Source organism: Brachycentrus maculatus, unplaced genomic scaffold, assembly GCF_059751285.1.
Source record: "Brachycentrus maculatus isolate JH-2025_06_01 unplaced genomic scaffold, ASM5975128v1 h1tg000553l, whole genome shotgun sequence".
Classification (NCBI taxonomy): Eukaryota; Metazoa; Arthropoda; class Insecta; order Trichoptera; family Brachycentridae; genus Brachycentrus; species Brachycentrus maculatus.
In genome coordinates, this window is record NW_028281296.1 from 350194 (window position 1) to 361367 (window position 11174).

An 11174-nucleotide genomic window follows, 5' to 3' on the forward strand; every position below is an offset into this window, starting at 1 on the left:
TCATGTAATTCATGAGTGAAAATTCTAGGCAAAAATACTCGCTAACTTCTTTTTCTTCCTTCTTATAGATCCTAGGATCTATCTGTTCCGTTATCCGTTTCTTATGGTGTAGACTGCCAGCTATCACGCCAAGTCTCCCGGGTGGTATTCTTCTATCTGGGTTTTCTTGAAGAACAATTCGAGACAGTCTATAATCCTGCATTCTATTAACACGGGCATTACAGAATCTTCGCTGGCTTTTCCATCTGACTATATTTTCTGAACTATACATTTTCCGAATTTCTGTATTTTTAATTCGGTCTTTTAACGTGTTTCAGGTTATGCACCTCAATGTCCTCATTTCTGAAGTTCTGAGAAGAAATTTGGTTCTCACTGTGTTTGTTCTGGTCTCAATCTTATATATCGCACACTACTTTAAAGAACGGCATAAATAAAAAAACATGATTTTTCAGGAGAACTATAAAGTTTAAAAATATAATACAATGTATTAAAAAAAATATCAAGCCACTTACTGAATTTTTTATTGTACATAGATTTTTTTAGGTAAAACCTGAAGGTTTTTTCTCAATTTTAAAAATACTTAGGATATTAAAGAAAATAATTAAACAATACCTTTTCTTCAAAATGCAAAAACAACACTTTCTGCCCTGTAGCGGGTAAATATTAAGTTAAAAATATGCATCTTTTGCTGAGATACAGTACATTTTTTAGGCATTCCGAATACATGCTCAACTGAAAATTGACGATTTTTGATATATGACGTTCTTAAAAGGAGTGAGCGATATGTCAACTGATCTTACACATGTCTTTTATATTTTTACTTTATTTTTCAATATTATTGTGTTTATTCTTCCAGATTTTTTTCTCTAATGCACTGAATCTTACAGCCGCTTTCTTGACCTGTCTTAGAGAGGTTGCATATAGGTTGCTAGTACTACCGATGTCAACTCCTATATACTTGAACTCCATTATCCGCTCACTTATTTAATTTTCCAAAACTAGTTAACATCTTATTATTTTTTTTTACTTATTGAAAGAATTTTGTTATAAATATAATATGTGAAAAGGTTTAGTAAAAGAATTTACAAAAATAAAACCAAATTTACAAAATCTGGTTTTGGTTATGAAGTTAATTATTTTCCATAATTTGGTACATTTCGCATTCAGCTAGTAGAAATGGATTGATAACACTTTATTATTATTTTTTCAGTCACTAGATAGTCCAGCCTATGGGCGGTCAAAGGAATGAATGTATGAATGTCATAGGAATGTAAACTGAACGTTTACACATTTTTGCAATCCTATTTTTGTTAAAAAAGGGATGGGGAAAGAATGAATTGTAAATATTTTTCATTCCTTTGCTATTGATGAGAATGAATTGTTCATCCAAGTACAATACGGATCCATTTACATATAACATATTTTTGTAAACAATACCTTTGGTTATATTAGGGTTAAATAGAACAAACAAAAGATATTTCATGTTTATTTATTATTATCTCTTCCATAAAATGTAATGCATTTATAAATGAATGTAAATTATGCGTTACACATCTGTGAATACACGTGGAAGTATTAATATGATTATGTTGTAAATTGTTAACAATTTATTTGTTTTACTTGTAATTCGTTCGTTAATCAATTGTTTTTCCTGATTTTGTTTATTTTGAATATTGTTTGGGGGTTTTGGGTATTATCAAATGGTTTGACATATTTTTAGGGTAGTACAAGTAAATTATCATTGAAAAACGTTTTTGTTGCCCAAAAGTCAATGATGAAAATAATGTTCCGAGATAGACTCCTATGGAGGGAATATTTAATAATAATAAAAAAAAACCCTTACCCGCATCCAATGGTGCATAGGGCACTGAGTCATATAAATGCAGTGTTATCTTGATCGTTTACACATGAAGGAAAGGTGATCAGCCCTTCGCTTCAGGTACCAGTCCAGGGTAATATTAAATAAGTATGACAGTGAAAAAATCACTAATATTTATTTTGCCGCCCTTGGGAATCGAACCCTGGACCTCCAGAACGGTAGCCGAGCGAGCTGACCATTACACTACGGAGGCGGACAAATAGGAGGGAATTTTTACCAAATTATAACTTATAACAGTATAATAAATATGGGCTATTATAATCCTTTCGTATGCGCTTAATAATTATGTATATATGTTTGTCAAAAAAGGCACCTTTCACCAAACAAAGTACACAAATCATCATTAACACATTTATTGAAACATTATATTATTATTGTTTATTTTATTATTTTTATTTTTAGTACATGGATCCATTTTCTTATATTTTATTATTTATATGTATTATGGCTCTATAGACATAGCCTGGGTGAAATACTAACATGTTAATACAATAAAGGTTTTATTTTGAATTACTAGATTTTATACATTACAAGATATAAAACAATAAAAAAAATTATAAAATGAAATAATCACAAGTATTAACCCTGGACTCTGTTTCCACCTTATCCCTACCAACGAGGAGCAACCATCGTCATAGTACCACAAGATCTAAAACGCAGAAGCAAATGAAACAAAATCTATCATATGGTATACCTCGTTGGGTAAAATGAACTTTGAATATTATGCCATTGAGGTGTACAACCTGTTTTATTATATATAAAGTCATAAAATAACGAAACTGCATATAAAAGAGCTATTCATACGGTATATTTGGACATGTCTCACATGCATACCATGCATTTCATCGATAATTTATTCGTATAATTTTATCGTTAAGTATAATCAAATGCGACCTCAGCACGGAAAACCTAGTGAAGGCAAATTATTGTTTATTGTAAATTGTAGTTATGTGATGAAAAATAAATAAATAAATGCAATAATTAAACGCAGCACATCAATTTAAAATATTGTACAAAGACTCGTACATAGTATAAAGTATATTATTTATTGATTCGGCATTAACTTTGTGGAATGACATGTTGATTATTTTTTTAATAATCTATTATCTGTTCGTCTTCGAAACTAGTCGTGTGTAATAAAACAAACCTCATTTAGTGGTTTATTACAGGTGTTTAATTTTAAAAAAATACTTACAGTCATGTAAAGTCATCAAAACACAATTCAAAACGCATTCTCGATAATATGGCTTCAAACGAACCCAGATAATACGTTTATTATATTTCAATTAGGTTATTGATATTAGTTGTATTTGATACATGTTATCAATACTTGTATGTGATATGAGTTGAGTGGGTATTTTTTCTGTTTTCTTTTTTGAATCTCAGATATATCTTCAATAATGAAGTAAATAATATTATTCCTATTTCATTTTATCAAGGTGAAAAGACGTTTTCAGTCACCTGTTGTATGTAACTCGCTGAAAGAATCTGTAATTTATTTACTATGTATACTCCTATAAAAGTTGGGTCATTCGAAATATGGCAAGCACCAATATCAATACAATCATTTACCGTGAAACCTCGCGTAACGAAGTTCAGAACGAATCGCTAAAATGTTTGTAATTTGAAACAATTTTTGTCTTAAATCATATTGAAAGATTTTTCAAAATCAATTTAATATGATATCTAGCAATTTTTCTAATGCTGTTATTTATGATGACTAGAATGGAGACGGCTAAAGAGTTGATGACATATCGTGAGCCCTGAAAAATTTCAGATTTCCACATTACCATGTCAATATCTTCGTGATTCCTTTTCAGATATAAATTTATAAATACCTACTAACCTATTTGATTTATATACAGAAATTATACTATCCCAGTTTTTTTTTAAAAAATATGGAAAAAGAAGAATATTTAGACAGAAAAATTAAATAGTAATAACAAATATATGTGTATTTTTATTTTGTATTACCCTTTAAAGAAAAAAATATTGTTTCTCACTCTCTTACCATAAAAACATCATAAGAATCTTTTGATTATCTGCTTTACCAAAAACTGGTTCACTATGGATTAATTGCTTTTTGGTCCATAATCATTCGCCCGTATACCTTGCCGCCGTTATGGAGTACCTGGCTGCCAAGGTATTGGAGATGCCCGGCAATACCACCAGAGACGACAAGATGACCAGCATCACCCCCCGCCATCTGCAGTTGAATATCAACAATGAAATGAGCTCAACAAGCTGCTCTCCAGCGCTACCTTCGCTTAGGGAGATGTCGTACTTAACACCTTGGCCATGCTCCAGCCCAAGAAGACCTAGAAGAAGGCGCAATAATACGGCGGCTCCACTTTTCCCCCTTCAGACTCAGCGGATTGACGACGTTTTTCTTTAATATATATTTTTTTATCATTGTCATTTCAATATCATAGTCCATTCTGTATAAGCGCCCTTGAGGTAGTATTTTACGAAAATGGCGCAATATAAATCATCCAAAATTATTATTATTTATAATTATAAATCAATAAATATAAATATTTACATTTAAAAATTGTTTTAAAAAGTGATATTTTTACCCAAACTTTGCAACTCTGTTAGTAATGCGAAACATCCCTCACATGACATGATCAAAGACTAGAAAAATACTTATTATTTGGCTTCTTACAAATGAATCTGTTCAATTTATTCTGCGTGATCTCTCCGAAATTCTAATGCACTTTGTTCTTAACATTTTTAAATTTTCATAAAATTTTGTTCTTAACCCGAAATTCTATTTTTAAACCGAGACATTTTGTCAGATTATTCTTCGTAACCTGTCATGTTCGTTCTCCGATGTTACACCGTAACTTTCACCCTTCTTATTCTTTTCATCCTTTCAGAATTATCGGGAATTTTCGCTCTTACCTGATCTTTCTCATTTATAAGCCAGACGTGATTCAACCCGCGTAGCTTCGCAATATCAATGAATCGGAACAAAATTATAATGGAGTAAAGGATATAGAATTGAATGCTGAAAGGTATTCTACAGGTGTCGATATTCTGTATTTATACAAGTAAATATATCGATAATAAAAGATTAACTTCGTAACGTAGCTTCGTAAGAAATTAAATATATAGATTCACAACATTTTGAGTGTATTTAATTTATTGTTTCGGCATAACTTTGTGGTAAGATAGTACAATGATCAAGGAAACACTTGTTTTTACTCAAGTGGTATAAACAAGTGTTCCTTAATCATTGTAACATTTTGAGTGTGTCCAAATGCTTGTTCATAAACCAGTACATAGAATAGAATACATCAATTTTACAACATCTTAAATAAAATAATCACTAAAAAATTAGAAACGAACATATCCCGAAGGCATAAAAATAATTTTAACCCTTTCCGGTCCATAATTTTATTTTTAAAAAAAATCCACCACGTCCACAATAGATTTACAGCATTACAGGGTTAAACCATACATCCAAGGTTTTTTTAAAAATAAAACTACACTTGTGTTAAAATTTATTTTTATTTTAAATGGATAAAATCTTGTCTCTTATTATTACATTTAACACTAAAAACGAGTGTTTGCTTGTATTTTAACACTAAACTGATGAAGAAAAAAATGTCGAATGACATTCGACATAGGACTCACCGGAATAAAGTCGATGTCGAATGACATTCGACATGGACCGGAAAGGGTTAAAATACCCGAATGCAACACAAAGCAGTATAAACAAAATTACATAGTCAAGAGCAGGGAGACAGTTGCTGACTGATATCAATGTCCGGAAGGTGTCCCCTATCTGGGGCATGTGCTGAGAGGAGATAAGTACGAGCTATTGCACTCAATCACAAAGGCGAAATAGATGGTCGACGAGGTGTGGGCAGAAGACAGATCTCCTGGCTCCGGAATACACAAGATTTGACAAGGATAAGGACCATCTAGGCGCTGATTCGAGTTGCCCAGGACAAAGACAATTACTCTCAAGTGATAGTCGATGTCAGGTGGACCTGACATGACACTAACAGAAGAAGAAAAAGAAATACATAAAAATACCCTACAAAAATAACAAGGCAGTATTTTTGTAGGGTATTTTTATTACCTTCTTATCCTTCGTCTTCCAACCCTTATCCACGCCCCAATGGTGCATAGGGCACTGCATCATATAAACGCAGCGTTATCTTGTTAGATTGTTAACACATGATGGAAAGGTGATCAGCCATACGCCTCAGATACAAGTCCAAGGTAATATTGAATTAATTAGAGTGAAAAAAATACTTATTTTACCCTCCCTGGGAATCAAACCCGGGACCTCCAGAAGGCTGACCATTACACTACAGAGGTGGACATATATGTCTGCCTCTGTAGTGTTTATTTTTATAGTTAATTAAAATAAATGTATCGTAAGAATCATAAAATTTTCATGACCATATTAATGTTTCCATATATCAGACCGTGGAGCACAAAGATTACGGTAATTGTAATTACGGACATATAATATAACAAAATAATATAACAAAAATATTATTATCAAAATTACATGGTTTCAAACCTAAAGTACAAAATAATTCGCCTATTGTAATCAATTACGTCTACTATTATCACTCCTGGTGACTTTGCATTGTTTTAAAATTACGTTTTACGAGCTGTATGAAACGTGGTGAGTGAATGCGTTTAGTATTCAGTGCAACGTATTGGGTATTGGACGGTAAAGGACGTATTGAAAGCTGATTTGTGTCGCCCACTTTCAAAATCCGCCAGATCCAATTTCATAATATTTAAAAATAAATACTCTATCGGAATGCCAATTGTGGGTTTTATTGTTTAAAATATTGAAATACTTGAATCCCCTGCTAAAAAATACTTACAAACAGCGTTGTATTTCAAACTCCACCATATTCATGAAACTTTCCTTCTGACCCATTCGGCCAATCAGAGAGCGGGGATAAGTCGAAAATTAAGATGACGTCATTATCGGTTTGTGTCTCGTGTTTTTTTTTAATACTGAAAAAAATTCCAAATATGGGAAAAATCTCTATTTCATAATATTTTATCTAATCATAGACAAATCTTTGAAACATAAATGTTACTCGGAGAATTTGATTTTTTTGTAAGATCGACTTACATGGACCTGGCGGATTTTGAAAGTAGGTGACACATTTGTAGTGTCCCTAAGGACGCGATAATATTGTCGCAAAAATGAGGGCTTCTGTACCGGGAATTTTCAGGTATTCGACTATTAATTATTGTATTCTCAATATTATTAATATTTAAGGCATTTACTTTGTGGTTTGTCATTTTAACTTATTTATTTTTTTACAAATAATGTTAGTTATATTAGCATATAACCAGTCACCGTGATTTTTATTTCTACCGGTTTCGAGACATACCCGTCTTTTCGCCAGGACAATCACTACCACAGCATGCAAACAATACTACACGAGGATGACAAGGTTCTTGTTGAAACCGGTAGGTTAAAGTGTACTTATAATAAAAAAGTGGTTAAAACAAAGTTATTTAATTTTATAAAGTTTATAAAATGTGCCACAAAGTATCTGCGAAAAACATTCAAGACTTTTTTGAGTATTATTCATATTCTGCTTAGTGCTATTATGGTTTTTTATTTATTGTTTCGGCATTAACTTTGTGGTAAGACATGTTACAATGATTAAAGAAAACACTTGTTTTTTAACACTTGAGTTTTATTATAGACTACATGTTTCAGAAGTTGAACTTCCATCATTCAGGTCTGTATAGTTATTATACGGACCTGAATGATGGAAGTTTAACTTCTGAAACATGTAGTCTATAATAAAACTCAAGTGGTAAAAAACAAGTGTTTTCTTTAATCAAGATAGTAAACAAATATGGCAAATAATTAATTAAATAATTGAAAAAAATCAAAAAACTGATCACATAAAAAATATCAAACACAATGACGTCAAAATTAATGTACAGAATCAAACTAAAGAGTGTACAAATATATTTAATACTTATTTTGTAAATGTAGAGAAAATTTTGGCTTGTGAAATTTTAAAAAACAAAGCATCCATTACAAATTGTAAAAAAAATCTTCCAAAACATGAAAAAATGCTTAATTTTCTACCAACCGACCATTCGGAAATAGAAAAAATTATAAAGAATCTGAAAGGCGGATCCGCGCCGGGATACGATAACGTAACATCAGGAATATTGAAAAAAGTCAACTATCTGGTGAGTAAGCCGATTGCTCAAATCATTAATATGAGCCTAAAAAGAGGAATTTTTCCCTCAATATATAAGCAAACTATTGTTACTCCAATTTATAAATCAGGAGATCCGGAAAATGTCAATAATTATCGTCCCATATCATTAGTTTCTAATGTTGCAAAAATTTACGAAAAAGTTGTTAAAAAAAGACTTTATAAATCAGATTTTATAAATAAATTTAAAATTATCAATGAAAATCAATTTGGCTTCGTACAAGGACTAAGTACCGACGATGCTATAGCAAAAATCACCTCTATTATTAATAATAATTTAGATAAAAGAGAAAAAACTATTGGTATATTTATTGATCTTCGCAAAGCCTTTGACAGCATATCACATAAAAAATTATTTAATAAACTTAAATATATTAGGATAGAAGGAAAAGCTCTATTATGGCTAAAAAGCTATATGACATGTCGCACAAAAGAGTAAAAATTCTTAACATCTTAAGTGAAATTGAATTAATAAATTTTGGTATACCCCAAGGCACAGTACTAGGCCCATTGTTGTTTATTATATATGTCAATGAAATTTTTAAATTAAAATTAAACGGTAAAATAATATCTTATGCTGACGACACTGTCCTAATTATAAATGAACTTACTTGGGAAGATGTAAAGAACAATGCCAACGAGGACATCAATTTATTAATAAAATGGTTCCATAGTAATTTATTAACACTAAACAGTGAAAAAACTTTTTTTCTACCCTTTTCCATTAACCAATTTGACCTCCCAGTAAATTTCAATATCACAATCCATAATCAAAATGACAATATTAATCATTCTTGCCCCCAATTATGCTCGACAATTAAAAAAGCGAATAATATTAAGTACCTAGGCATTATAATTGATAGTAATTTGAAGTGGAAAGTACAAATAGCCACTATGGTCAAAAGAATTAGGAAACTCATTTATGTATTCATTAGACTAAGAAATATTTTATCTCTAAAACTTATAAAAACAGTCTATTATGCTTTAGTACAATCAATTCTGCAGTATGGAATTATAGGCTGGGGAGTAGCTTATAAGACAAACTTAAAATCACTCTCTATTATTCAAAAAAAGATTGCAAAAATAATTCTTAAAAAGCCCAGAACTTACCCATCAAAACTAGTATTCGAAGAACTTAATATACCAACTATTGAAGAAATTTTTAATAAAACCGCTATCTTACAAACATTTAAAGAAAAAAAAATTGAAATGCAAAATTCAAGTAACTCTAGATATTCTAATAATTTAATTTTGCACAGATGTAAAACAACAGCAGCGTTAAACCATTATACGTACATAGGTAAAAAAAACTTTAATAAACTTCCGGAAAACTTAAAATCTATAAAAAATTATCAAACTTTTAAAACTAAAATTAAAAAATATTTAAGACTCACCCCTTCTTAGACTCCATACCAAAGAATGTTTATTTTTAATTTTTAATTTACCTTGTTAATTATTTATTTTTAATTTTAATTTACTTTGTTTTAAATTACTTAGTTTATAAAAAAAATAAAAATAAATGTGAAACGAACTCCCTCTCTAAACACAAGTATCTACTTTATTAGAGAGGTAGAAACGTTATATATAAGATGTTCTGTATATTTACCTATTATGTATTTCAAAAATGTATTTTTGTAAAAAAAAAAAAAATATTGCTATTATGGTTATTAGGAGTATTCAAGGTACATAGTCCAAATTATGAGTATGGTTATAAAAATCATTACCTTTATTTCGACCTTTTCCTACCTTTTTTGTTGTTTAATATTATTTTCTCCTATCTCCCTTCTTTTTCTTTTACATTTAGCAGTGATTTCCTTCACTTAAAGCATCTTCACTTCCATTACACTTAATCTCCTCCCATATTCAAAAATCAAGGTCTCAGAAACTTGCCCTTGTTAATACTGCATCAATGCAATATGTAGTTCTATGTACCATCTGGATGGTTCAATGTACCACCAGATAAGGGTTTTAAGAAAGAGGAAGGAAATAAAAAAGAATAAGAATTTATTTTTTTATTCAATATTTACATATGTTTGTAATTAAATCATCATGAATCTTATATTTTAAATACAATTATATATGAAGACAATATTTTTTTTATTAGTTAAGAATATAAAACGAACCAACAAGAATACTTTTTAGATTTACAATACCTATCATTAAACACATGAACAAATATATATTTACATTAAATTTTTATAAGTTTACAAAGAAAATGGTATAAACATACGCTAATTGTCAAATAGAATATTAAAAACACATAGAATATCAATTTAGAAATATTTTTTATAACCCTTTTTAGTGGAACGTTCAGATTAATATATTATACATAGATACTTGTAATAATTTTTTTAAACAGTAAAACTTACAATATTGTTTTATAACCTATGTTCGTACATCTAACAACATTTATACGATTAATTTAAGCTCGCAGTTAGAGTTAATACACATTTCTTTAATTTCTAAACACATATATTTGTAAATTGTTATAATTAGGAAAACAGTTTCGCTATAAAACATGTGAACAAAATATTAATTCAACCATTGTTTAGAGGTTAAGAGAAAAATATTATGAACTTTAATGAGCTTTCAATGAAAAACATAATGGAATTATAAGTAATAAGGAATAGATTATACGAGACAAAAGCTTTTAAGAATATAAAAAATATATCTTAAACTTTTTTTTCGCTTAATCCTTAAATCATCTCAAATTGTTCACAGCTAGCATGTATATTTATCTCATAACTATGTACGTGCGAGTTCACAAGAGCCATCTATGATTGCATTGGGAAAACATTAATTTAGCAGAGAATCTTTTATTTGGATGTTTATTTTATGTTATTTTTGACCCCACCGACAAGACACACAAGGTGGTTTGGTGCAAAAAAATGTTAATTATATTTGTTTTTTTTTTTAATGAATGCATACAGCTTTTGTATATGTATGTATGTAGTTAACTAATAAATGTTCAAAAAAAATGTTCGCAAGATCCTTTCAGGTATATTTTATGTCACATACTGGGAAAAAAAATTCTTGAAGGTGTAATGCAATAATTGAAGTTACTA